General features: G+C 41.1%; 1 protein-coding gene across 2 annotated transcripts in view; it reads right to left on the bottom strand.

Annotated features, from left to right (window-relative positions):
- The window catches only part of LOC109901903 (growth factor receptor-bound protein 10-like), a 103,674-nt gene extending 79,604 nt beyond the window's left edge, over positions 1 to 24,070 (bottom strand). For both annotated transcript variants that reach the window (XM_031788409.1, XM_031788406.1), the window contains exon 1: positions 23,930 to 24,070. The gene's annotated coding sequence lies outside the window, so the exon portion shown is untranslated. The remainder of the gene's footprint in view (positions 1 to 23,929) is intronic.
- Between the last annotated feature and the right edge of the window lie 1,858 nt (positions 24,071 to 25,928).

The raw sequence follows: 25,928 nt of genomic DNA, 5'->3' as shown, positions 1-25,928 counted from the left end.
TGAGTTGCACCCCCTTTTGCCCTAAGAACAGCCTCAATTTGTCAGGGTATGGACTACAACGTGTTGAAAGCGTTCCACATGGATGCTGGCCCAAGTTGACTCCAATGGTCCCCACAGTTGTGGCAAGTTGGCCGGATGTCCTTTGGGTGGTGGGCCATTCTTGATAAACACAGGAAACTGTTAAGCGTGAAAAACGCAGCAGAATTGCAGTCAAAGGCACATAATCTGTTACATGTTAAATGTATGTCTCAATTGAAGCAAGGCTTAAAAATCCTTCTTTAACCTGTCTAACATTTATATTTTCCATTGGGGCTATATATTTGGGTGAGTTTTTTCTCTCTCGCCTAAATAGCCTCGTTTCACTGCCAAAAATAAGTGTTCAGCGAAATAACAACACAATGTCAAATACAGGTAGCCTAGTCAAATAATTAACATCCAATCACATTAACCGTTACTCTCTCGTGGGAAACCTTCACTCTTGCGCAGACATTTAGAAACGAAACATGACAATTTGAACAATAAGCCACAGGAGTTTTTTGAGCGAGAATAAAGACGACTTTCAAGTAGTAAGTCATGAATAAAAGCAACAGATACCATTAATAAGAAGGGGCTAGAAGCATCTTATATGGTGAGTTACTGAATGGCTAGGACAGGCAAGCCCCATACTATTGTGGAGGACTTAATTCTTCCTGCTGCCGCAGATATGGCTGGGACAATGCTAGGGGAAAAGGCCAAAAAAACTATACAGACAATGCTTCATCAAACAACACTGTTTCAAGCATCAGTGACATGGCAGGAGATGTTTTGAACCAATTATTGCTTCGCACACAAGCCAGTGAATTATATTTTATTTTTTTATTTATTTTACCTTTATTTAACCAGGTAGGCAAGTTGAGAACAAGTTCTCATTTACAATTGCGACCTGGCCAAGATAAAGCAAAGCAGTTCGACAGATAAAACGACACAGAGTTACACATGGAGTAAAAACAAACATACAGTCAATAATGCAGTATAAACAAGTCTATATACAATGTGAGCAAATGAGGTGAGAAGGGAGGTAAAGGCAAAAAAGGCCATGATGGCAAAGTAAATACAATATAGCAAGTAAAATACTGGAATGGTAGTTTTGCAATGGAAGAATGTGCAAAGTAGAAATAAAAAAATAATGGGGTGCAAAGGAGCAAAATAAATAAATAAATAAAAATTAAATACAGTTGGGAAAGAGGTAGTTGTTTGGGCTAAATTTGCGTTACAGCTGGAGTCAACAGACGTCGCTGGCCTGGCACAGTTACTGGTATATGTCCTTTACATTTATGGGGGGGGTCAATTAAAGAAGACATCCTCTTCTGCAAACCAATGTATACCAGGACATGAGAGGATATTTTGTGACATCAAATGGACTTTGTTGGTCAAGATGTGTTGGTATCTGTACTGATGGCGCAAAAGCCATGACAGGGCGACATAGTGGAGTGGTAACACTCGTTCAAGCAGTTGCTCCCAACGCCACTTGGGTACACTGCAGCATCCACCGAGAATCTCTTGCTGCCAAGAGAATGCCTGACAACTTGAAAGAAGATTTGGACACGAGTGAAAATGGTTAACTTTGTTAAAGCAAGGCCCCTGAACTCTTGTGTATTTTCTGCATTATGCAGTGATATGGGCAGCAATCATGTAATGCTTTTACAACATTGGCTTTAGAAGCTTCTGATAGGCTAATTTACATCATTTGAATCAATTGGAGGTGTACCTGTGGATGTATTTCAAGGCCTACCTTCAAACTCAGTGCCTCTTTGCTTGACATCATGGGAAAATCGAAATAAATCAGCCAAGACCTCAGAAAACAAATTGTAGACCTCCACAAGCCTGGTTCATCCTTGGGAGCAATTTCCAAACGCCTGAAGATACCACGTTCATCTGTACAAACAATAGTACGCAAGTATAAACACCATGGGACCAAACAGCCATCATACCGTTGAGGAAGGAGATGCGTTCTGTCTCCTACAGATTAATATAATTTGGTGCGAAAAGTGCAAATCAATCCCAGAACAACAGCAAAGGACATTGTGAATATGCTGGAAGAAACAGGTACAAAAGTATCTATATCCACAGTAAAATGTGTCCTATATCGAAATAACCTGAAAGGCCGCTCAGCAAGGAAAAAGCCACTGCTCCATAACCGCCATAAAAAAAGCCAGACTACGGTTTGCAACTGCACATGGGGACAAAGATCATACTTTCTGGAGAAATGTCCTCTGGTCTGATGAAACAAAAATAGAACTGTTTGGCCATAATGACCATCGTCATGTTTAGAGGAAAAAGGGGGAGGCTTGCAAGCCGAAGAAAACCATCCCAACCGTGAAGCACTGGGGTGGCAGCATCATGTTGTGGGGGTGCTTTGCTGCAGGAGGGACTGGTGCACTTCACAAAATAGATGGCATCATGAGGAAAGAAAATTATGTGGATATATTGAAGCAATATCTCAAGACATCAGTCAGGAAGTTAAATCTTGGTTGCAAATAGGTCTTCCAAATGGACAATGACCCCAAGCATTCTTCCAACGTTGTGGCAAAATGGCTTAAGGACAACAAAGTCAAGGTATTGGAGTGGCCATCTCAAAGCCCTAACCTCAATCCTTTAGAAAATTTGTGGGCAAAACTTAAAAACTGTGTGCGAGCAAGGAGACCTACAAAACTGAGTCAGTTATACCAGCTCTGTCAGGAGGAATGGGCCAAAATTCAGTTAAACAAGTTAAACAATTTAAAGGCAATGCTACCAAATACAAATTGAGTGTATGTAAACTTCTGACCCACTGGGAATGTGATGAAAGCTGAAATAAATAATTCTCTATTCTATTATTCTGACATTTCACATTCTTAAAATAAAGTGGTGATCCTAACTGACCTAAAAACAGGGAATTTTTTCAAGGATTAAATGCCTGGAATTGTGAAAAACGGAGTTTAAAATATTTGGCTACGGTGTATGTACTTCCGACTTCAACTGTATATTCAATGTGCGGCAGAAAATTGAGGCTATGATTAAGAAGTTGGAGCTCTTTTCTGTCTGCATTAACAAGGACGACACACAGGTCTTTCCATTACTGTATGATTTTTTTGTGTGCAAATGAACTCAAGGTTACAGACAATGTCAAATGTGATATAGCGAAGCACCTGAGTTAGGTGGCTACTTTCCCGAAACGGACGACACAAACAACTGGATCCGTTATCCCTTTCATGCCCTGCCTCCAGTCCACTTACCAGTATCTGAACAAGAGAGCCTTATCAAAATTGCATCAAGCGGTTCTGTGAAAATGTTATTTAATCAGAAGCCACTGCCAGATTTCTGCAAAGGGCTGCACTCAGAGTTTCTTCCTTTGGCAAATCGAGCTGTTAAGACACTGATGCCCTTTGCAACCACGTACCTATGTGAGAGTGGATTCTCGGCCCTCACAAGCATGAAAACTAAATACAGGCACAGACTGTGTGTGGAAAATGATTTAAGACTGAGACTCTCTCCAATACAACCCAACATTGTAGAGTTATGTGCATCCTTTCAAGCACACCCTTCTGATTAACCTGTGGTGAGTTATTCACATTTTTTTATGATCAAATATGGTTTTATATGTAAGATGGCTAAATAAAGAGCAACATTATTGATTATTATTAGTGATGCACAGATATGACATTTTTGGTCGATACCGATATCTGATATTTAACATTTTAGCGGACTTCTAAGCATTCTAGTATAGTTAAATAGTTAAGACACACACATGGACGCAGCGGTCTAAGGCACTGCATCTCAGTGCAAGAGGAGTCACTAGAGTCCCTGGTGCAAATCCAGGCTGTACCACATCCAGCCGTGATTGGGAGTCCCATAGGACCGCGCACAATTGGCCCAGCGTCGTCAGGGTTTGGCCGGGGTAGGCCGTCAATGTAAATAAAAATGTGTTCTTAACTGACTTGTTAAATAAAAGGTTACACACACACACCAAAAAGTTATTTTTTTTGTATTTACGTACAGTGGGGAGAACAAGTATTTGATACACTGCCGATTTTGCAGGTTTTCCTACTTACAAGAGGTTTGTAATTTGTATCATAGGTACACTTCAACTGTGAGAGACGGAATCTAAAACAAAAATCCAGAAAATCACATTGTATGATTTTTAAGAAATTCATTTGCATTTTATTGCATGACATAAGTATTTGATACATCAGAAAAGCAGAACTTAATATTTGGAACAGAAACCTTTGTTTGCAATTACAGAGAACTTATGTTTCCTGTAGTTCTTGACCAGGTTTGCACACACTGCAGCAGGGATTTTGGCCCACTCCTCCATACAGACCGTCTCCAGATCCTTCACGTTTCGGGGCTGCCGCTGGGCAAAACGGACTTTCAGTTCCCTCCAAAGATGTTCTAATGGGTTCAGGTCTGAAGACTGGCTAGGCCACTCCAGGACCTTGAGATGCTTCTTACGGAGCCACTCCTTAGTTGCCCTGGCTGTGTGTTTCGAGTCGTTGCCATGCTGGAAGACCCAGCCACAACCCATCTTCAATGTTCTTACTGAGGGAAGGAGGTTGTTGGCCAAGATCTCGCGATACATGGCCCCATCCTCCCCTCAATACGGTGCAGTCGTCCTGTCCCCTTTGCAGAAAAGCATCCCCAAAGAATGATGTTTCCACCTCCATGCTTCACAGTTGGGATGTTGTTCTTGGGGTTGTACTCATCCTTCTTCTTCCTCCAAACACAGCGAGTGGAGTTTAGACCAAAAATATATATTTTTGTCTCATCAGACCTCATGACCTTCTCCCATTCCTCCTCTAGATCATCCAGATGGTCATTGGCAAACTTCAGACGGGCTGGACATGTGCTGGCTTGAGCAGGGGGACCTTGCGTGCGCTACAGGATTTTAATCCATGACGGCGTAGTGTGTTACTAATGTTTTTTTTTAATTTTATTTTTTTTCAGGTCATTGACCAGGTCCTGCCGTGTAGTTCTGGGCTGATCCCTCACCTTCCTCATGATCATTGATGAGGAGAGATCTTGCATGGAGCCCCAGACCGAGGGTGATTGACCGTCATCTTGAACTAATTCCATTTTCTAATAATTGCGCCAACAGCTGTTGCCTTCTCACCAAGCTGCTTGCCTATTGTCCTGTAGCCCATCCCAGCCTTGTGCAGGTCTACAATTTAATCCCTGATGTCCTTACACAGCTCTCTGGTCTTGGCCATTGTGGAGAGGTTGGAGTCTGTTTGATTGAGTGTGTGGGCAGGTGTCTTTTATACATGTAACGAGTTCAAACAGGTGCAGTTAATACAGGTAATGAGTGGAGAACAGGAGGGCTTCTTAAAGAAAAACTAACAGGTCTGTGAGAGCTGGAATTCTTACTGGTTGGTAGGTGATCAAATACTTATGTCATAAAATGCTAATTAATTACTTAAAAATCATACAATGTGATTTTCTGGATTTTTGTTTTAGATTCCGTCTCTCACAGTTGAAGTGTACCTATGATAAAAATTACAGACCTCTACATGCTTTGTAAGTAGGAGAACCTGCAAAATCCGCAGTGTATCAAATACTTGTTCTCCCCACTGTATGTCCCCATTACCAGTAAAACATAACCAAAACCTATTTCTTTCACTTACTTGCTGTGCTGTTTCATTGTTCATTTGTTCAGTCGTTTCATTCTCAACCAGGATTTCTATGGAACGCTGTTTGGGTCTTTGTGTGTCAAAAAATATACTATTTAACATGTCAAATAAGCTTGTTGACCAATCAGGACCTGAATATGACTACACGTCAAATAATAATTTAACGTGTTCATACATTTTTTTACATAGATATTACACATTGATTACACTATCACCTGTATGTCATATGTCACAACGATTCATCGATACGTATGCTATGATGCTGGTATAGTTGTATCGCGCACCTACATTGCTGATCATTTGAAAAAAGCTAGCTAGCTGATGGATGCAAACAATGTTCTTCCCCAAAAATGCCAATCTGTTTCAGTAGCTATAGTTAGCTAGCTAACTATATAGCTAGGTGTCATCATCTAAAATAACGGTGGTCAGACCGATCTATGTGAAGCTAGCCACAATAAGGATTAGCCACAATAATGGACTTTGCGGTTTGCCTTCAAAATATATAAGTATGGCATAATTCTACTATTTCTATTCATTTGCATCATTGTCAATGACATACTTTTCTTTTGAAGGCAAAACGCAAATTCCACTATTATGCCTAATCCTTATTGTGGCTAGCTTCACAACACATAGTCCGGTTGAGCCTCACTAGCCAGATGAAGCTAGCTGGCTGCTTATAACGTTAGCTTTGGGCAACAGGGTTAAGCAGCTGGCTAGCTATTTATTTTCATGAACTGAAGTTCAATTTCAATAGGCGAACAACAAGTGGCAACCTAGCTAATACAAGGATTCCTAAATCATTGCTAAGAATAATGAAAATCACTGCAGTTTCTACTGGTCATTGTTTTCAGGTTGATTGTATTGGTGCTAGCTAAATACCAAGCTAAAGCTAGCTCCCCCAGAAGTTGCGGTCAAACAAATGACGCTTTATTACCAACGCAGTAATGTAAACACATCTTTTTTGTACAGCTTTGACAGTGCTACTGTATCTTTTTTGACACGCAAAGACCCAAACGGCGTTCCGTAGTATGTATTTCGTGACACTAATAGAGTGACGCATCTACTGTGTAACTCCGGCAGGGCAAAATCTGACAAATATACAAACACTACATGTTAGTGTGTATCGGTGCTCGACCAGTCGACGAAAGCCAACATCACTCACGACGGAGAACGGTTGATTGTCAATGAATTAAATTATCTTGGCTTTAATGGATCTAGCCTTTGAGTTGTCCCGCTGAAATTTGTTACTCTTTCAAATGACTGCTCGACTTGACACTCAATCCACACAGCAGACATTGTGGGCTAGTTAAGGAATGCTGTGTTGCATGTATAGAGCAACATTTTATGTGGCGTCATTACATCATGTACGTTATATAGGTATGCGCGTCAGCTTTGACATCGGTTTTGCACATCAGCGTTAAACTAGACATCCAATATGTTCACCGATATATCGCGCATCCCCAATTATTACTATATTATTATTTGTGCCCTGGTCATAAAAGAGCTCTTTGTCACTTCCCAAGAGCTGGGTTGTGACAAAAACTCACACTCAATCTTATGTTCAATAAATGTATTGTATACTGTTTGTGTGGCAGGCTTAAAATGATGGCAAAAAACAACATTTGAGAGTGCGCTGACCCTGGTTCTAGAGGGGGTACGCAGCTGGAGGTTGAATGTTTGAAGGGGTACGGGACGATAAAAAGTTTGGGAACCACTGATCTATACTGATTGAAGTGGATTTAACAAGTGACATCAATAAGGGATCATAGCTTTCACCTGGTCAGTTTGTCATGGAAAGAGCAGGTGTTCCTAATGTTTTGTACACTCAATGTAGATGGCTCTGAGTGAGACCCTTTTGATGATATTTCAGAAATACTTCTATCAGGCTATTAATCTGTGTTTGGAGTTGCAGTAAGCCTAGACTGTCCCATGCCATGTAGTAATGGACTATTTTCAGGAATTCTCAGGATTTTCAGGTTGCCTGGTACTGTTACAGTGCTATTTCCCGTCCCATGGCCCTGCCTGGTTACATAAGAAAGTAAAAGTTTCACAGCCAGAAGAAGCACCACTCCTACTCTTTCCTGCTCCACAACAAAATTAGAGGAAGCCCCCTGAAGGATGTCATGGTGGCCATAGATCATGTGGACCATCGTCAGAGACGAGAGAGACCTCCTTTTGTTAGTAGGTATCTGCTGTTAATTTATCAACAGGGGAAATACAGTAGCACAGCATTTTCATTCAGTACCAGTTCTGCCTTCCACTCTCATCGGATAGAGAACTAGAGCCAGGCAGGCCCAGGCCTTGATGCTGAGTGGAACTAACTGAACAGTTTGTGTTCCTTGAAAAAGATGTCTGTTCCACTGGGTCGCGGAGGCCCCTGCCACTAGTTTCAACAGAAAAGTAATGGGCAGATTCCATGAGCTTTTTTCCTCATGCTGCCTCTCTCTGAGATTGACAAACGAACGTCGCAAAATCTTCTCCCCGGGTTCTGACTTACATAGAAAACCTTAGAGAAACAGACTTAGTAGGGTGAGGTAGCAGAGATTTCTTGGACATACATCATCGCCATAGTCAAAGCAAACTTCCACTAGGCAAACATTTAAATTAAAATATTGTTGTATCCCAAACAATGATTTAGAGTTTACAACAGTTCCTCCAAGTTCCTCAGAATTAAATAACTGTGTAATTTCAGCATTACAGTCCGCCAAACCTGATAACAAAATATGAATTATCCACAAAATACAAAAAGCTGATTGGACATAAATTACATTAAAAGTTCTGAGCAACTGTCTTAGTTTCCAATTTGTTGAGAAAGCACAGTATGAACAAAGTTTTTAACATGCAAATAATGATCCACTCATGAGTTTATCTACAATAAAGAGCTTGGCACTTGGATCAATAGAACCACTGAATGGGCTCACTTGTAATTAGTGTGTGGGTGTGTGTCCTCTGTGTGTGTGCTCTGTGTGTACGCACCGCACTTTGAACTGCTATGTGTGTCTCAATCCCGGTCTGTGTGTATAGCCCCACGGATTTATAATTCATACTGTACTGTACGGGTGATCTTGAGAACACATTGATCTCTTGCCCTTCGCCTATGACACTTAACAGTAAAGCCCTCATCATAAAGCTGGTCTGAGAGGAGAGGCACACTATGTGTGATAAACACTATTTGCTGTGAGATATGGCTGGAAGGGCTTTCCCCCATGAATAAAATCAGAACATTCTAGTGTGCTCTTATGACAAGTGCCTTGGGGATTACTTGCCATAATTGGACAAATTGACAAAAAACATATACCTATGTTTAATCATTCCTTTTCAGCATCAAAGTAATTCTGTGTGTGTGTGTGGGGGGGGGGGGTAAAAGGGCCTTTGATTTCACTCATTCCACTTGAACAGAAAAGTGAAATATGATTAACTGTGACCTTAACGGAGCAATTAGCCCCAAAGCATAGATCAACTAGAAAGGCTGGGGACTTTAGAGCACCGTGTGCCACTGGTACTGTACGCATCTGTACTAATTAGAGAGATTGTTGCTCAAGCTTGCGTGAACGAAGACTTCAAACCGAGCCTTAACAATGGACATCTTCATCACAGCTAGGCTTAATTATTACAGCCGTGTGAGAGCGGAGAGAGAGAGAGCATACTAACTTTTAGCCTTAACTATTAAAGTAAGGGGTTCTCCTTCTCCACTGGGCTCTTATTCAACAAGACAAATTTCCTCTGTCTGCTTGTGGGATTTCAAGTCAACATTTCTCCATGCCAGGGTGGGAGGGAGGGGTGCAGTCAGAGGTTTGAGGTCTATTCCTCGGGCTATGCTCATGTTTCTCTTGCAGTTAACTTGTTCTGTTGTCTTTGCCTGTCTAGTCACACTGAGCTAGAAAACAACGGTAGGTCTATACTGTACGTGACGGTACAACTATGTTGTGACAATCAATGTCATCTTAACATACGGTGGAAATGGGGCACCTATCAACAACATAACTACTCGACTGTACTTGGTCCTTGATGTTATGATGAGAGCTGACTGCATGCATTTCATTGGGATTCATTCTTCATGTGCATATTGGAACTAGAGGTCAATCGATTAATCGGAATGGCCGATTAATTAGGGCCGATTTTGTTTTCATAACAATGGGTGATCGTCATTTTTGGACACCGATTATGGCCGATTACATTGCACTCCACGTGGAGAGTGCATGGTAGGCTGACTACCTGTTACGTGAGTGCAGCAAGGAGCCAAGGTAAGTTGCTAGCTAACATTAAACCTATCTTATAAAAAACAATCAATCTTAACATAATCACTAGATAACTACACATGGTTTTGATATTACTAGTTTATCCAGCTTGTCCTGCATATAATCGATGTGGTGCCTGTTAATTTATCATCGAATCACAGCCTACTTCGCCAAACGGATGATGCATTCGTGAAAAAAGCACTGTTGTTGCACCAATGCGTACCTAACCATAAACATCCATGCCTTTCTTAAAATCAATACACAAGTAAATATTTTTAAACCTGCACATTTAGTTAATATTGCCTGCTAACATGAATTTCTTTTAACTCGGAAAATTGTGTCATTTCTCTTGCGTTCTGTGCAAGCAGAGTCAGGGTATATGCAGCAGTTTGGGCCGCCTGGCTCGTTGCGAACTGTGTGAAGACCATTTCTTCCTAAGAAAGACCGTAATTAATTTGGCAGAATTGTACATAATTAAGACATAACATTGAAGGTTCTGCAATGTAAAAGCAATATTTACACTTTAGGATGCCACCCGTTTGATAAAATACGGAACGGTTCCGTATTTCACTGAAAGAATAAATGCTTTGTTTTCGAAATTATAGTTTCCAGATTTGACCATATTAATGACCTAAGGCTCATATTTCTGTGTGTTATTATATTATAATTAAGTCTATGATTTGATATTTGATAGAGCAGTCTGACTGAGCGGTGGTAGGCAGCAGCAGGCTCGTAAGCATTCATTCAAAAAGCACTTTCCTGCATTTGCCAGCAGCTCTTCGCTGTGCTTCAAGCATTGCGCTGTTCAAGCCTATCAACTCCCGAGATTAGGCTGGCAATACTATAGTGCCTATAAGAACATCCAAGAGTCAAAGGTATGTGAAATACAAATGGTATAGAGAGAAATAGTCCAATAATAACTACAACCTAAAACTTCTCACCTGGGAATATTGAAGACTCATGTTAAAAGGAACCACCAGCTTTCATATGTTCTGAGCAAGGAACTTAAACGTTAGCTTTTTTACATGGCACATATTGCACTTTTACTTTCCTCTCCAACACTTTGTTTTTGCATTATTTAAACCAAATTGAACATGTTTCATTATTTATTTGAGACTAAATTGATTTTATTTATGTATTATATATTAAGTTAAAATACAAGTGTACATTCAGTATTGTTGTAATTGTCATTATTATTTTCCTAGGGTAGCCTAGTGGTTAGAGCATTGGACTAGTAACCGAAAGGTTGCTAGTTCAAATCCCCGAGCTGACAAGGTACAAAATCTGTCGTTCTGCCCCTGAACAGGCAGTTAACCCACTGTTCCTAGGCCGTCATTGAAAATAAGATTTTGTTCTTAACTGACTTACCTAGTAAAATAAAGGTAAAATAAAATAAAATAAATAAATAAAATTACAAATATATACAGTGCCTTGCGAAAGTATTCGGCCCCCTTGAACTTTGCGACCTTTTGCCACATTTCAGGCTTCAAACATAAAGATATAAAACTGTATTTTTTTGTGAAGAATCAACAACAAGTGGGACACAATCATGAAGTGGAACGACATTTATTGGATATTTCAAACTTTTTTAACAAATCAAAAACTGAAAAATTGGGCGTGCAAAATTATTCAGCCCCTTTACTTTCAGTGCAGCAAACTCTCTCCAGAAGTTCAGTGAGGATCTCTGAATGATCCAATGTTGACCTAAATGACTAATGATGATAAATACAATCCACCTGTGTGTAATCAAGTCTCCGTATAAATGCACCTGCACTGTGATAGTCTCAGAGGTCCGTTAAAAGCGCAGAGAGCATCATGAAGAACAAGGAACACACCAGGCAGGTCCGAGATACTGTTGTGAAGAAGTTTAAGCCGGATTTGGATACAAAAAGATTTCCCAAGCTTTAAACATCCCAAGGAGCACTGTGCAAGCGATAATATTGAAATGGAAGGAGTATCAGACCACTGCAAATCTACCAAGACCTGGCCGTTCCTCTAAACTTTCAGCTCATACAAGGAGAAGACTGATCAGAGATGCAGCGAAGAGGCCCATGATCACTCTGGATGAACTGCAGAGATCTACAGCTGAGGTGGGAGACTCTGTCCATAGGACAACAATCAGTCGTATATTGCACAAATCTGGCCTTTATGGAAGAGTGGCAAGAAGAAAGCCATTTCTTAAAGATATCCATAAAAAGTGTTGTTTAAAGTTTGCCACGAGACACACCAAACATGTGGAAGAAGGTGCTCTGGTCAGATGAAACCAAAATTGAACTTTTTGGCAACAATGCAAAGCGTTAAGCGTTTGGACCTGCTTTTCTTCAGCAGGGACAGGGAAGATGGTTAAAATTGATGGGAAGATGGATGGAGCCAAATACAGGACCATTCTGGAAGAAAACTTGATGGAGTCTGCAAAAGACCTGAGACTGGGACGGAGATTTGTCTTCCAACAAGACAATGATCCAAAACATAAAGCAAAATCTACAATGGAATGGTTCAAAAATAAACATATCCAGGTGTTAGAATGGCCAAGTCAAAGTCCAGACCTGAATCCAATCGAGAATCTGTGGAAAGAACTGAAAACTGCTGTTCACAAATGCTCTCCATCCAACCTCACTGAGCTCGAGCTGTTTTGCAAGGAGGAATGGAAAAAAATGTCAGTCTCTCGATGTGCAAAACTGATAGAGACATACCCCAAGCGACTTACAGCTGTAATCGCAGCAAAAGGTGGCGCTACAAAGTATTAACTTAAGGGGGCTGAATAATTTTGCACGCCCAATTTTTCAGTTTTTGATTTGTTAAAAAAGTTTGAAATATCCAATAAATGTCGTTCCACTTCATGATTGTGTCCCACTTGTTGTTGATTCTTCACAAAAAAATACAGTTTTATATCTTTATGTTTGAAGCCTGAAATGTGGCAAAAGGTCGCAAAGTTCAAGGGGCCCGAATAATTTCGCAAGGCACTGTATATATATAAAATTGGCCGATTTAAATCGGTCGACCTCTAATTGGAACTATGCAGTAGTCCTACTGTGGCAGGCTCTGGGATGGCTTGCTTTGCTTGGTCATTACGGTACAGTAACAAGTTCATGTGTGCTGATTCTTTACGTTCTAGATTTCAACTACACATTGACAGTCATACAGTGTTGGGATGGCTTGCTTTGCCTGGTACAATACAGTAAGAACTTAATGTGTGCTTACACTGTGAGGGGAAAGCTTTAATATCCTGCAGTGATTCGCACCAGAACAGAGGCAAAGCCTAGGCTTGGGATCACCATGAGCGCTGGCTATTTAAAGTAAAGCCTAATTGAAAGTGAACCAACATTTGCATGTCGCTGCTGGTTTTAAGGCCCAGGCTGGGACCAGAGATGGGCGTTAAGGAGACTTTAGCTACCACACTAACTGATTGGTCAGTCAGTGGCTGTGATTCCATGCATGATGGAATCTCTCTTGGTTAACAAGCGTCTTAATCGAGCACAGATTTACAAACAGTGTCGTCAACATCATTGTTTCCATTAACACGGACTGAATGAAGGAATGGGACACCAAATAGTTTCATTAAGACCTACACTGGTATCAAATAGCCTATAGGCCTCAAACATCAAGGTAAAAAATATGTACAAAGGCCTCCATCAACTACAAACACCCTAATGATATGCATAACATAAGGCTAAACTTAACATAGGGTAAACAGAACAGTTTAAAATAGATACTTGAGCAAATTGAATGTGAAATATATATATGGTCCTAAACAAGTGCCTAAACTTCATGGAAGTAGAAAACTGCTAACACATTCTCTTGAATAGGCCCACATTCCATTAAATACAGTGTGGGTGGGAAACACTAAACTTTTAACCTCATCTTTCTGGGCCAAATAATTGAAGTAAAGCAGAAATCTATAAACTTCTTATGGCTCAGGCTGCCAAATATTTCCTTGTAAATGGAGTTGGTGGGTTGGGTTCTCTGGGACCTGCCTGTGTTCCCTCCTCTCCTCACACTGCCCAACTGCATAGCATTCACAGGGCTATACATTCCCTCCCTTCCAAATTGGGGCACACTTCAAAATAGTAGGGCTATTTATAGTTCTGGCCATCCAGAATCATAACAGCAACCTGTGCAGCAGACTCGTACACAAGTCAGTCTAGTCATTACTACCCAGTACGTTTACAGCACTATGCATACTGCCTGAGATCTGTGAGGTAGGCCTGTGGACATTGGGGAAAACTTTGAAATGGGCATTTAGGCCTAGATGTGTAAACACCTCACAGGTGTCTAAGCATTTGGGCAAAAATAGTGTGACTATGATCAAACTGAAGATCAATTGAAGTTGAATTGCTTTCATGTCTTCTTTTTTTAAAGAAACATTTATATGAAATAGCCTAACTCTGTCCTTCTGTCTTGAAAAACAGCTCAAGCACAACCACTGATAGGGCTTGGTTCTCAAATGCAAAGAATAATGGTGTCCTCAAGGTCCATCAAAGGATAAAGGATTAATACTACTACGCATTGAAAGCCACATGCTGGGTGGTAACCCTCAAGACTGTGACAATCTTCTAGTGGCATTGTTTCTCCAAAGAAAACAAATAGTTCACTGTATGTTGAACAAACAGTAAACTACGCGACCCTGCATTCTGGCCACCTTAAAGCCACAATCTGTGTTTCAGCCCACTGATTGAACAGCAGGACATATCCCAGATTGTGCCTTAAAGAGCATAAGTAGGCCAGCTTCCACCTGAGCAGGTGAGACCCGGTCTTGCAGGCTGTTACGTTGCCTGCCTGCCTTACTGTCTGCATACCAACCTACTACACTGCCTGCCTGATACACTGCCTGCCACACTACCAGCCTGCTACACTGCCTACCTGCCACACTGCCTGCCTGCTTGCAGATCATCCCCTCCATACCACACCACATGATCGCTGGATGAAGCTCACTGCAGTCCTCTGGAATGCTGGGAGCAAATTCTTTCCACGTAGGCTATTGGATAAAAAAAGAGCAATGCCCTGAATGGTATGCACTGATTTGTAGGCCAAAGAGTGGTGATGAAAGAAGGCCCTCGGGCAGTGTGCGGGCCGGGGCATTGGAATGTGCAGCTCTGGCCTGTTCAGCTGTGGAGCTAAGCTGCTTGGGCTATGAGGGAAACGGGAGCTGGGCTGGAAGAGGGCTGGGGAACTGAGCTGCCTGGAGAGCTGGGCTGAAGCTACAGGGAATCTGGGGCTTGAGGGGTTGGGCTGGGGCTGGGACTAGGCTGGAGATGCTGGGTCTGGGGAGGGGAGCTGGGACTGCGGCCAGAGCCCCTCAGGGGTGTGTACTTAGTCCCCTTCCCATACTCCCTGTTCACCCAAGACTGCGTGGCCAAACACGACTCCAACACCATCATTAAGTTTTCTGACGACACAACAGTGGTCACTGACAACGATGAAACAGCCTATAGGGAGGAGGTCAGAGACCTGGCAAAGTTGTGCCAGGACAATAACCTCTCCCTTAATGTGAGCAAGACAAAGGAGCTGATCGTGGACTACAGGAAAAGGCGGGCCGAACAGGCCCCCACTAACATCAACATGGCTGTAGTGGAGCGGGTCGAGAGTTTCAAGTTCCTTCGTGTCTACATCACCAACGAACTATCATGATCCAAACACACCAAGACAGTCGTTAAGAGGGCATGACAACACCTTTTCCCCCTCAGGAGACTGAAAAGACTTGGCATGGGTCCCAGATCCTCAAAAAGTTCTACAGCTGCACCACCGAGAGCATCCTGACCGGATGCATCACCACCTGGTATGGCAACTGCTCAGTGCGTATGACCCAATACACCACTGGGGCCTAGTTTCCTGCCATCCAGGACCTATATACCAGGCGGTCACCGAAGTCATAGACTGTTTTCTCTGCTACCGCACGGCAAGCGGTACTGGAGCATCAAGTCTAAGACCAAAAGGCTCCTTAACAACTTCCACCCCCAAGCCATAAGACTGCTGAATAATTAATCAAATGGCCACTGGACTATTTACATTGAAATGCCCCCCCCCCCCATTTGTTTTGTACACTGCTGCTACTCACTGTTATTTATATATGCATAGTCACTTCACCCCTACCTACATGTACAAATTACCTCGACTAACCTGTACCCCCGCACATCGACTCAGTACCGGTACCCCCTATATATATAGCCTTGTTATTGTTATTTTAATGTGTTACTTTTTATATTTTTTTTTACTTTAGTTTATTTGGTAAATATTTTCTTGACTCTTTCTTAAACTGCACTGTTGGTTAAGAACTTGTAAGTAAGCATTTCACGGTAAGGTCTACACCTGTTGTATTCAGCGCAAGTGACAAATAACTTTTTATTTTATTTTATTTGAAGGACAAAGGGAAAACAGGTTTTTAGACATTTTTGCAAATTTATTACAAATAAAAACAGAAATACCTTATTTACATAAGTATTCAGATACTTTACTATGAGATTCGAAATTGAGCTCAGGTGCATCCTGCTTCCCTTGATCATCCTTGAGATGTTTCTACAACTTGGAGTCCACCTGTGGTAGAATCAATTGATTGGACACGGAAAGACACACACCGGTCTATATTAAGTCCCACAGTTGACTGTGCATGTCAGAGCGAAATCCAAGCCATGATGTCAAAGGGACTGTCCGCAGAACTCTGAGACAGGATTGTGTCGAGGGGAAGGACACCAAAAATTGTCGGCAGCATTGAAGATCCCCAAGAACACAGTGACCAAGCTGGCAGCCCGGCCAAACTAAGCAATCGGAGGAGATGGGCCTTGGTCAGGGAGGTGACCAAGAACCCAATAGTCACTCTGAAAGAGCTCCAGAGTTTCTCTGTGGAGAAGGGAGTAGCTTCCAGATGGTAGACGGAAGCCACTCCTCAGTAAAAAGCACATGACAGCCCGCTTTGAGTTTTCCAAAAAGCATCTAAATGACTCAGACCATGAGGAACAAGATTCTCTGGTCTGATGAAACCAAGATTGAACTCTTTGGCCTGAATGCCAAGCATCACATCTGAAAGAAACCTGGCACCATCCCTACGGTGAAGAATGGTGGTGGCAGCATCATGCTGTTGGGATGTTTTTCTGCGGCAGGGACTGGGAGACTAGTCAGGATCGAAGGAAAGATGAATGGAGCAAAGTACAGAGAGATTCTTCATGAAAACCTGCTCCAGAGCACTCAGGACCACAGACTGGGGCAAAGGTTCACCTTCTAACAGGACAACAACCGCAAGTCTCAATGTCCTTGAGTGGCCCAGCCCGAGCCCGGACTTGAACCCGATCAGACATCCCTGGAGAGACCTGAAAATAGCTGTGCAGCAACACTACCCATCCAACCTGACAGAGCAGAGAGTATCTGCGGAGAAGAATGGGAGAAATTCCCCAAAGGCAGGTGTGCCAAGCTTGTAGTGTCATACCCAAGAAGACCAGAGACTGTAATCGCTGCCAAAGGTACTTCAACAAAGTACTGAGTAAAGGGTCTGAATACTTAAATAAAATGTGATATTTCCGTTTTTTATTAAAAGTCAAGGGATCTGAATACTGAATTATTTCCGAATGCACTGCAATAATAATAAACGGTTATGACGTTTATTTTATTTTCGAGAAGGTCTTCATCCATAGTCAGTTACACTATTACATGGTAATTGTGCCAGCCCTATTAAGGGCCACATTATGACCCATCCAAACGCCAACAAGAGCTCACACAGTTTTAAAAAATGTCCCGCCTCCAAGCAGTGACGGTTGCAAGAGCAGCGTGTGAATCTCAACTGAACATACCTCCTCCCTCCCAAAACCCCATTGTTTCCTTATCACACCTAAATGACATATGTAACATCCAACTGACACTCACATGCACAGACTCAGGATTGAGGAGATGGCTGCAATGGTAGGAAGCGCCAGACAGCGTACAAGATGCTGTTCTTTAGGGTTCCTGGGCATCTGTCTTATCACTAACCTACATCATCATGTCCACATTGATCAGGGCAAATGACAAGAGGTTTAGGCGCAAACAACTGAAGAAGAGATGTAGCCTTGTATTTTCCAGCAGTATTTCAAGCTGTACATGGAACACCATTTAGAAATCTGAAGTCAAGCCAGAACAGAGCAGTCCAATGTCGCTGGAAGGCGCACAGTCATGCAAAATTCATCATTTAAGGAAGATTTTGGTTTGGGACTGCCTGCCTCTCTACAGTAAGGTGACAATGTAGCCTGTTTTTAAGGTAGAAGCACTCAAAGGATATGTCAAATGAACTAAGAAAACAGTTTGCTGAGAGACGTGTCTTGAAGGGATGATAACTACTGGAATGCAAGTATTTTTGCAACATTTCATTTGTTGTGCATGGTAGACTAGATAAGAAAATCCAGCCAGATTCCACAACTTGATAACATAAGGGTCCTGAGAGGAGTAAATCATCCCTTTAAATCTGTAAAATTGCACAATACACAGTAATCCAATAGCAATTACACAGTAATCCATAGACAATACAAGCAATTGAGCATAGTTGAAGAATGTAGTAGTTTGAAGTAATAAGCAAATGAATGCATATGAAAAGACTGAAGAGCATAAATAAGTACCTACTTCTCCAATAAGTTTCTTCTGACTATCTGTAGTACAGCACAGGTTTTAATTTACTGGACTGAGTTCCAAATGAACACTGTCATCTCTGTCATGGCTGACTATTTTATCAGTGGATGGTTCAGATTGTTGTCACACCTCAGTAGATGTGCTTGTTTCACATATTGATTATTCATTAAATGGCAGCTTCATTATTTCGGGCCAGCAGCGTAAAGAAGGTTATAAGAGAGAGCCTGATGTCATCGTGGAGGGCTTGAACAGCAGAAGTCTGAGAAAGGCTTTGGGAGACATGGACAATCGCTAATTGGATGAGGATTTCATTGGGCCGGCTGGGAGAAATGACCTTATGCAATGTGCATAATGAATGGCTTGGACGGGAGGGAGATGTTATGTTTGTGCACAAGCCTGCTGCCAGGGTGGGCTATGGCTAGGCTATTTTAGTTTTTATTCAACTAAGAACTCAAGCTTTCATCTATGGGACGTGTTATTCAAAAAGTTTAAATAAGATCAAGAAGTGTAAATAGAATAAATGATTATTTAGGCCACAGTGCAATGGATCAGACTGATCATCTGGACATATGAGAGTTTCTAACTAACATTGAATAGCCTACATTGAGTTATGTAATAAACATGGTATAACAATGGGGAATTTAGGCTTCATGAGGCTAGAAGAGAAAAGGAGGAATAGGCTTGCTGTATCTATGGTCTTAGTAATTTTCAACATAAACCCCCCTAAACAAACTTAATTTGACCAGAAACCCCCTATCCCTATGATAGTAGGGCCTTATAACATCTGGTGTATTTTGTGCCCAATTGCATTTAGTTATTCCCAAATTAAAATTTCTCAGTTTTGTTTTTCTAGGTTTCGGTTTTTCCAACAACAACAAAAAGGTTTTCACTCTCAAAATCACCACAAAATAGGATGTTCTAAGTCCACAACAATGCTAAACCCTTTACACTCATGGGAATTGGCCTACATGGATATGGCTAAATTGAAATGTTTGTTCCAGAAGAAATATGAAAAGCATATGCATATCCATGGTAGCAATTGAAAGTGAACAGTTTGCAGATTATGTGTAGAATTGCAGTAAACCATTGAGATCATGTATAGCTTGTTACTGTACAGCCACTGCGTTCAAATGTAGTTGTTCATCAGTGCCCAAATCTGCCATTTTCAACCTGTATACGGTATGAGTGTAAAGGGCTACATCACATCAGGAGACCACTTTGGAGGTCTGGGAAAAGTCTAAGAAATGTAGAATATTGTGTGTAGTTACCCTTTAATTCAAGTGCACACCAGACAGAGACCATTGTTTGGTTAGCGGTGTTTCTGTTGCGCTTGTGTGATTTTGATTTTACAAAACAAAGCAGTTTGCAAAAGAAATGGCAGCTGGATTGATGCAAATAATCATGATATCATTCTGCCAGGTGGGCGTAGGCTTTGTAGTTAACTGATAAGGTTTTTGGGAAAGCCTTTCCATCTACTGACTATCATTAGCATTATTGCTAACAGCTACACAAAGTGTAGACTAGACAAATGGACATATCGCACACACACAGACAGGGGCATTCCTGTGCCATTTCAGAAAGTTGCAGCAAAGTACAAGTCACTAACCAGATTTCTATCCAACCTTTTTATGTGAGTAGAGTACATGTCGGATAAACAGACCTGATGGAAAAAGCACATTTGTTGTTAAACTTTCCAAATGTTGACAAAGCAAAATACAATATGGGAACTTTTTGTGTCGGTAAAATGTATTATGCGAGAAATGATGGTGGAAACGTCTTTATTGCTATAATAACCATCATATCGAAGAGAACTTGGAGTCACGTGATGATATGTTATGTGGTCCTCCACCTATGACTTGGGGAAAGCATGCAGTTTATTAGGCTGATGAGCTTGATGCTTGGTTGCCGTTTGACAAATACAAAATTATATTTTGCCCTAAATGTCATTCTAACCTACCTACCTACCCACACTGTATCTGCCAGCTAACAGTTCAATTTGATGGAAACCCATCTCTGGTGGGAAAATGCACATGTTGTTTTTATTTTAGAATATTTGCATGAAAATCTGTTCCAACTGGATGGAAACCTTGCTACGTATGCATTTTGTTCATGTCTTATGATTAACTTGAGCAAATTAATGCATTTTCCAATAGGTTAAACACATTTAGTTGATTTCCTACGAAGTTCAACAAAAAATGTATATTGTTGAATTCCGTTTTAATATCTGGATTCTGTGATTCCATTCGCATTATCCGCAACCCATATTTTATAGGGCCCTACATACTGTATGTTATAAATCATTGAAATAGATTTCTCCAAGTGCTCATCACTTATAGGTTTGGTGTAATATGTACTGATAATATGAGAAACGATGTACAGATAAATCCAAATGAACCATTAAACTCTGAGAAGAAAATACTAATGATGTCCAGGCACAGCGATAAAATTCAAGAGCACAAAATGCCTCTATTGTTCTGAAGTTTCACCGGTAAAGAATGTCACTCAAAATCCTTTTTGTTTTCATGAATACATCTCGCCAAGCCCACTAACCCTGGTTTGTTTTAGATTTTACAGCACAGATTCCACCTCGTAGAGGCTGAGTGACATTTTCTGGAACATCGCCATCATTCTGCACCACTCTCTCTGTTCTTCCTGCACACAAACAAACTAGCAGAGGTGTTCAGTTACCTGCTTTAGAAAATACAGCATTCCTGCTTCTCAGGTTTCAGACAGATTTGGACCAGCTCCAGACATTGAGAAATTGAATCCACCGTGCTGTGGTTGGTTGGTTAGACAATCATTGCATCATTCTGCCTTCTGGGTAATCATGGGTGGATGATGGCAAGTATTTATAGGACCAGTAAGCTAAAATATATTAAGTTGCCCTTCTGTAAATCAATTACAGACTACTTTAGTAAGCAGAATGTAATTACTTAGCTATAACTGAGGTAGCTAGATAAAAAATGATTACATTTAAATGAAAGGTAAGTGACACAGACAAACTAAGGCTTCTCTAGCTGCCTGCAAAGCTTTTTCATCTTGTCCTGCTGCCAAGTAATCTAACAAAGGCATTACAACCTTTTTCATCTACAAGCCTTGGGGTTCTTCGGAAGTATTTTATTGCTTTGTACAACCATTGACACCTATCTACACAAGAGAAGCAGGCCTAGTCTATAATGTCCAGTTTTTTTCATGATTCAGCTACCTGTTTCCAAACAGCACCTACCGCCACACCCACAGACCAAAATTCTGTTTGAAATGAGTTACTCTAATTTACAGGAGGTGTGTCAACATCAGCTGTGCTCATAACTGATGAGAGAAATAACTTGGGCAATAATAGGACATAACCTAGTAATTGGTGTCATTGATTTAGGCCAAAACTCTGACTCTGCATCCCAGACTTCAGGAAAAAGTGCCATGACCAGCCATCAATAAGGGGGTATTGGCACTGAATAGCGAGTGTTATACGACTGCAAACTGGCGCAAGGCCGAATGGAATGCTAGGGCCTGGGTGAGAGAGATCACCACTATGACAGAGAACATAATAATAATATAAAATGTATGTGGAAGTACAATTTATATGTCTGCAAGGCCTCTTCAGATTGAAAGTTTGGACAGCTCTCAAAAAGGGAATTTGTCATTTGAGTGAACTTGGCCTATCCCTTTCACTTTCCATCCCGATAATAAACTAAACCAACAAGCTAATAGGCCTGCCTACATTCACTGAATGAACGGCTTGTATGATGAATGGAATAGATTGGTAGAACAAATTAAATGCCAATAGGATATGATACAACAAAGCCATTTGTTAGTCAGACTCTTCCAGAGAAGAGACTTGAACCGCCATGGCAAGACAGGTTGCATATGTAAAATATGTGAGCTCAGCAGCTCTGAGCTAGCTGTCTGTCTTCGGCCTCCTAAACTCATGCCCCATCATGTCAGTCGCTTACAGAACACAGACTTGAAATAGCTAGATTGTAGCAGAGGGTGTGAATTTAAAACGAGTTGGTAACACTTTATATTAGTAACAATTTCTATTAAGTTGCTGTTATACCAGTGTAGTGATGCTGTAATTACACAAGTAGTAAGAATGCTGTATTACCATGTTACATAGTAGGCCTACATTAGTAATGGCATTTTAAAGGTATAATAAAAATGTAGTTTAGTGGAAGGGGATAGGGATTGTTCCCAAAACGTACTATGCCATTATGATTCATCTATATATTATTATGGTTCTCACCAACTACAGTTCTTAGAGGAGCTGTACAGTAGTACACTGCTGGGTAATTCTGCTGAATCAGCATTAAGTCAAACAAATATGTTGTTTTGGATTACTAATATGATCACATATCACATCTACAGCATAACATTCGTTTTATTTTATAACATCCCTGCCAAAATCCATCCCTGATGTCCCATCCAGTTAGATTTGAAATACTTAGCCTCTGAATAAGCCTACTATAAGTATACTGTATAGAAAGGGGTTGTAGAAGCCAACCACCATCCAAGGTTCTGTACACGAGTAGCTAGCTGCCTGGAAAAACGCCTTTCACCGCACCCCCAAAGCAAATGATGCCATGGGATAAGACTAACCGGACCGGTGAAAATGGTAGGACGTATAGGACAGGCAGGGCCTGCGCCTGGTTGGTAGTTGGATAGTAAGCAGCTATGCAATATCTGTAAACAAGCCAGCACAGTAAACAGTTAGAAAGCCGAGACACCAAATCGTGTTTATATATTGAGGCCTATCAGAGGGGTATACTACAAAACAGGATCAATGAGCCAGCTAACTTAATTGGCTAAATATTCTGAAATATATATATATATATATATATATATATATATATATATTTTAAGATACGCTTGAAATGGGCATGGTCTAATTGACTCAAAAAAACACATTTCTTAATGAACCAGAAAATCAAGTTAGTTTCGTTTTAATCAAAGTTAGCTGGATAACTTATTGATACCACTCTGGATTGGTACTTTTAACTACCCAACTATAGTAGTTTAGTAAGCTTTAGTTGCCCCAATACAGGAGATCATAATTCTTCCAACCTTGTCCCTACACGAACACAGTTTATCTGCCTGCATGCAGTCCCGATAGCGCTGGGTAGACATGTGGCTATATTAAGCTCAGGTTATTTAGTAACTGTCACATTTGTGATTAACAATGTTAACCTGTTTTAGACAACAAATTACACTAATTTGCAAAACAAGTCCTAACAGCTATCCACATCCAAACCCTCCTCACACTTTCGTGAAAGACAGAGCCTCACGGTACTAGCCACGCTGCGCTGTGTTCCAGTCTCACCGACAGCAGTTTACATCCAGAGGCACTAGCCAGCTAGCTACACTAAACTTAGCTTGCTGTGCTCTAGAAAGTCAAGAAAGATGCATACAAATACACCATATTTCAAATAACACAAGACTCCCTTGATATTGGAATAATACACTCACCTTATTGACAGGCCTCTGAAGCAAATCAAACAAGAGCAATCAGACAGCCTTGCAATTGGGATGGGAAGACTGTTGCTAGCGCAACAGCTTTGCTTTTCTTGCTCAAGACGCTCCAGTGGTCAACATTCCCGATGAGGACAAGCAGCTAGCAGTTTATTTCTCAGTTGACTGCTCAACACACACGAAACAACTCCTCCCTCCCCTCTCGGCTGACTCCGCCCACATCGCCTCATGTCTCTGAGTTCGAGAGGAAAATTCAGTAGACCCATCAACTGAACAGAGAGAGAGAGAGCTTGTCCTGGGGCTCTGTTCACAAACACAAACAAATCATGAGAAAACAAAAATATAATTACTTGACACATTGAATAGAATTAACACATTGGAAAACATTAACATGCGCCGAATACAACAGGTGTAGACGGTACAGAGAAATGCTTACTTATGAACCAGTAACCAACAGTGCAGTTTTTTTTAAAGTACAGATTAACAGAGAGTACACAGTGGCAGAATACCTGACCACTGTGACTGACCCAAACGTAAGGAAAGCTTTGACTATGTACAGACTCAGTGAGTTTGTCAATAGCCTTGCTATTGAGAAAGGCCGCCGTAGAGAGGCCTGGCTTTCAAGAGAAGACAGGCTATGTGCACACTGCCCACAGAATTAGGTGGAACTGAGCTGCACTTCCTAACCTCATGACCACATTAGAGACACATATTTCCCTCAGATTACACAGATCCACAAAGAATTTGAAAACAAACATGATTTTGATAAACTCCCATATCTACTGGGGTAATACCAGTGTGCCATCACAGCAGCAAGATTTGTGACCTGTTGCCACAAGAAAAGGGCAACCAGTAAAGAACAAACACCATTGTAAATACAACCTATATTTACGTTTATTTATTTTCCCTTATGTACTTTAACCATTTGCACATTGTTACCACAGTGTATATATATATATGTCTTTATTATTTTGGAACTTCGGTGAGTGTAATGTTTACTGATAATTTGTATTGTTTATTTCACTTTTGTATATTATCTACTTCACTTGCTTTGGCAATGTTAAAGACCATTGAATTGAGAGCGAGAGAGAGAGCGAGAGAGAGAGTATTTGTATTTTTACTTCACTTTTGTGTATTATCTATTTCACTTGCTTTGGCAATATAGACATATGTTTCCCATGCCTATAAAGTCCCTTGAATTGAGAGAGATTTTTAGAGTTATTAAGATCCCCATTAGCCGATGCCAATGGCGACAGCTAGTCTTACTGGGATACGACACATAACGAAACATACTTAATTGATAAAATACTTTACAATTGACATACATTTCAAAACATTAACATGTAATGCGTGTGTGTGAAGGGGGGGAGGGGGAGAGAGACATGCTGAAAAGTCCTGTCTGCAGACATAGCACGCAGCTGCAAAAATAGACACTTCCACAGCAAACTTCTCCCAAAATCAGTAGATACAGCCCCATGCTCGTTCCCATGTAAATCAGGCCCCGGGGTCTCAGGTCTCAGCTTGGAGTAAGCATGTGGGTGCTAAGAAGTGGAGCAGGGACCCTGGAAAGTTGACAGTATTGCTCAGGTTTTATTTCAGTTCTAGCCCTTTGGCCTAACCTTATTTCGGTCCATTGTGTCACTATTTTGTAGCTTTTCAAACTGTAAATCTATATGATACTTACATAGTGGTCCTGTATGGCTCAGTTGGTAGAGTGTGGCGCTTGCACCACTAGGGTTGTGGGTTTGATTCCCTGGACCACACATATGTAAAAATGTATGCACACAGAACTGTAGCCTCTTTGGATAAAAGCGTCTGCTAAAAGGCATATATCATTATTACATCAAGCTACTGTAAATCAATGAGTCCGGAAGTAAGCATACACCATAGAATTACATAAAATCATATGGAACTGTAGGATTTTGGGGTACACTACAAAATGTACAGTTTTTCAATTTCATAATCTCCTATTGGCCCCGTTGCATAAAAGTTTAAT

Source organism: Oncorhynchus kisutch, linkage group LG2 (assembly GCF_002021735.2).
Source record: "Oncorhynchus kisutch isolate 150728-3 linkage group LG2, Okis_V2, whole genome shotgun sequence".
Classification (NCBI taxonomy): Eukaryota; Metazoa; Chordata; class Actinopteri; order Salmoniformes; family Salmonidae; genus Oncorhynchus; species Oncorhynchus kisutch.
Note: the sequence above shows the minus strand (reverse complement) of the source record. Positions and strands in the feature narration are given on the sequence as shown.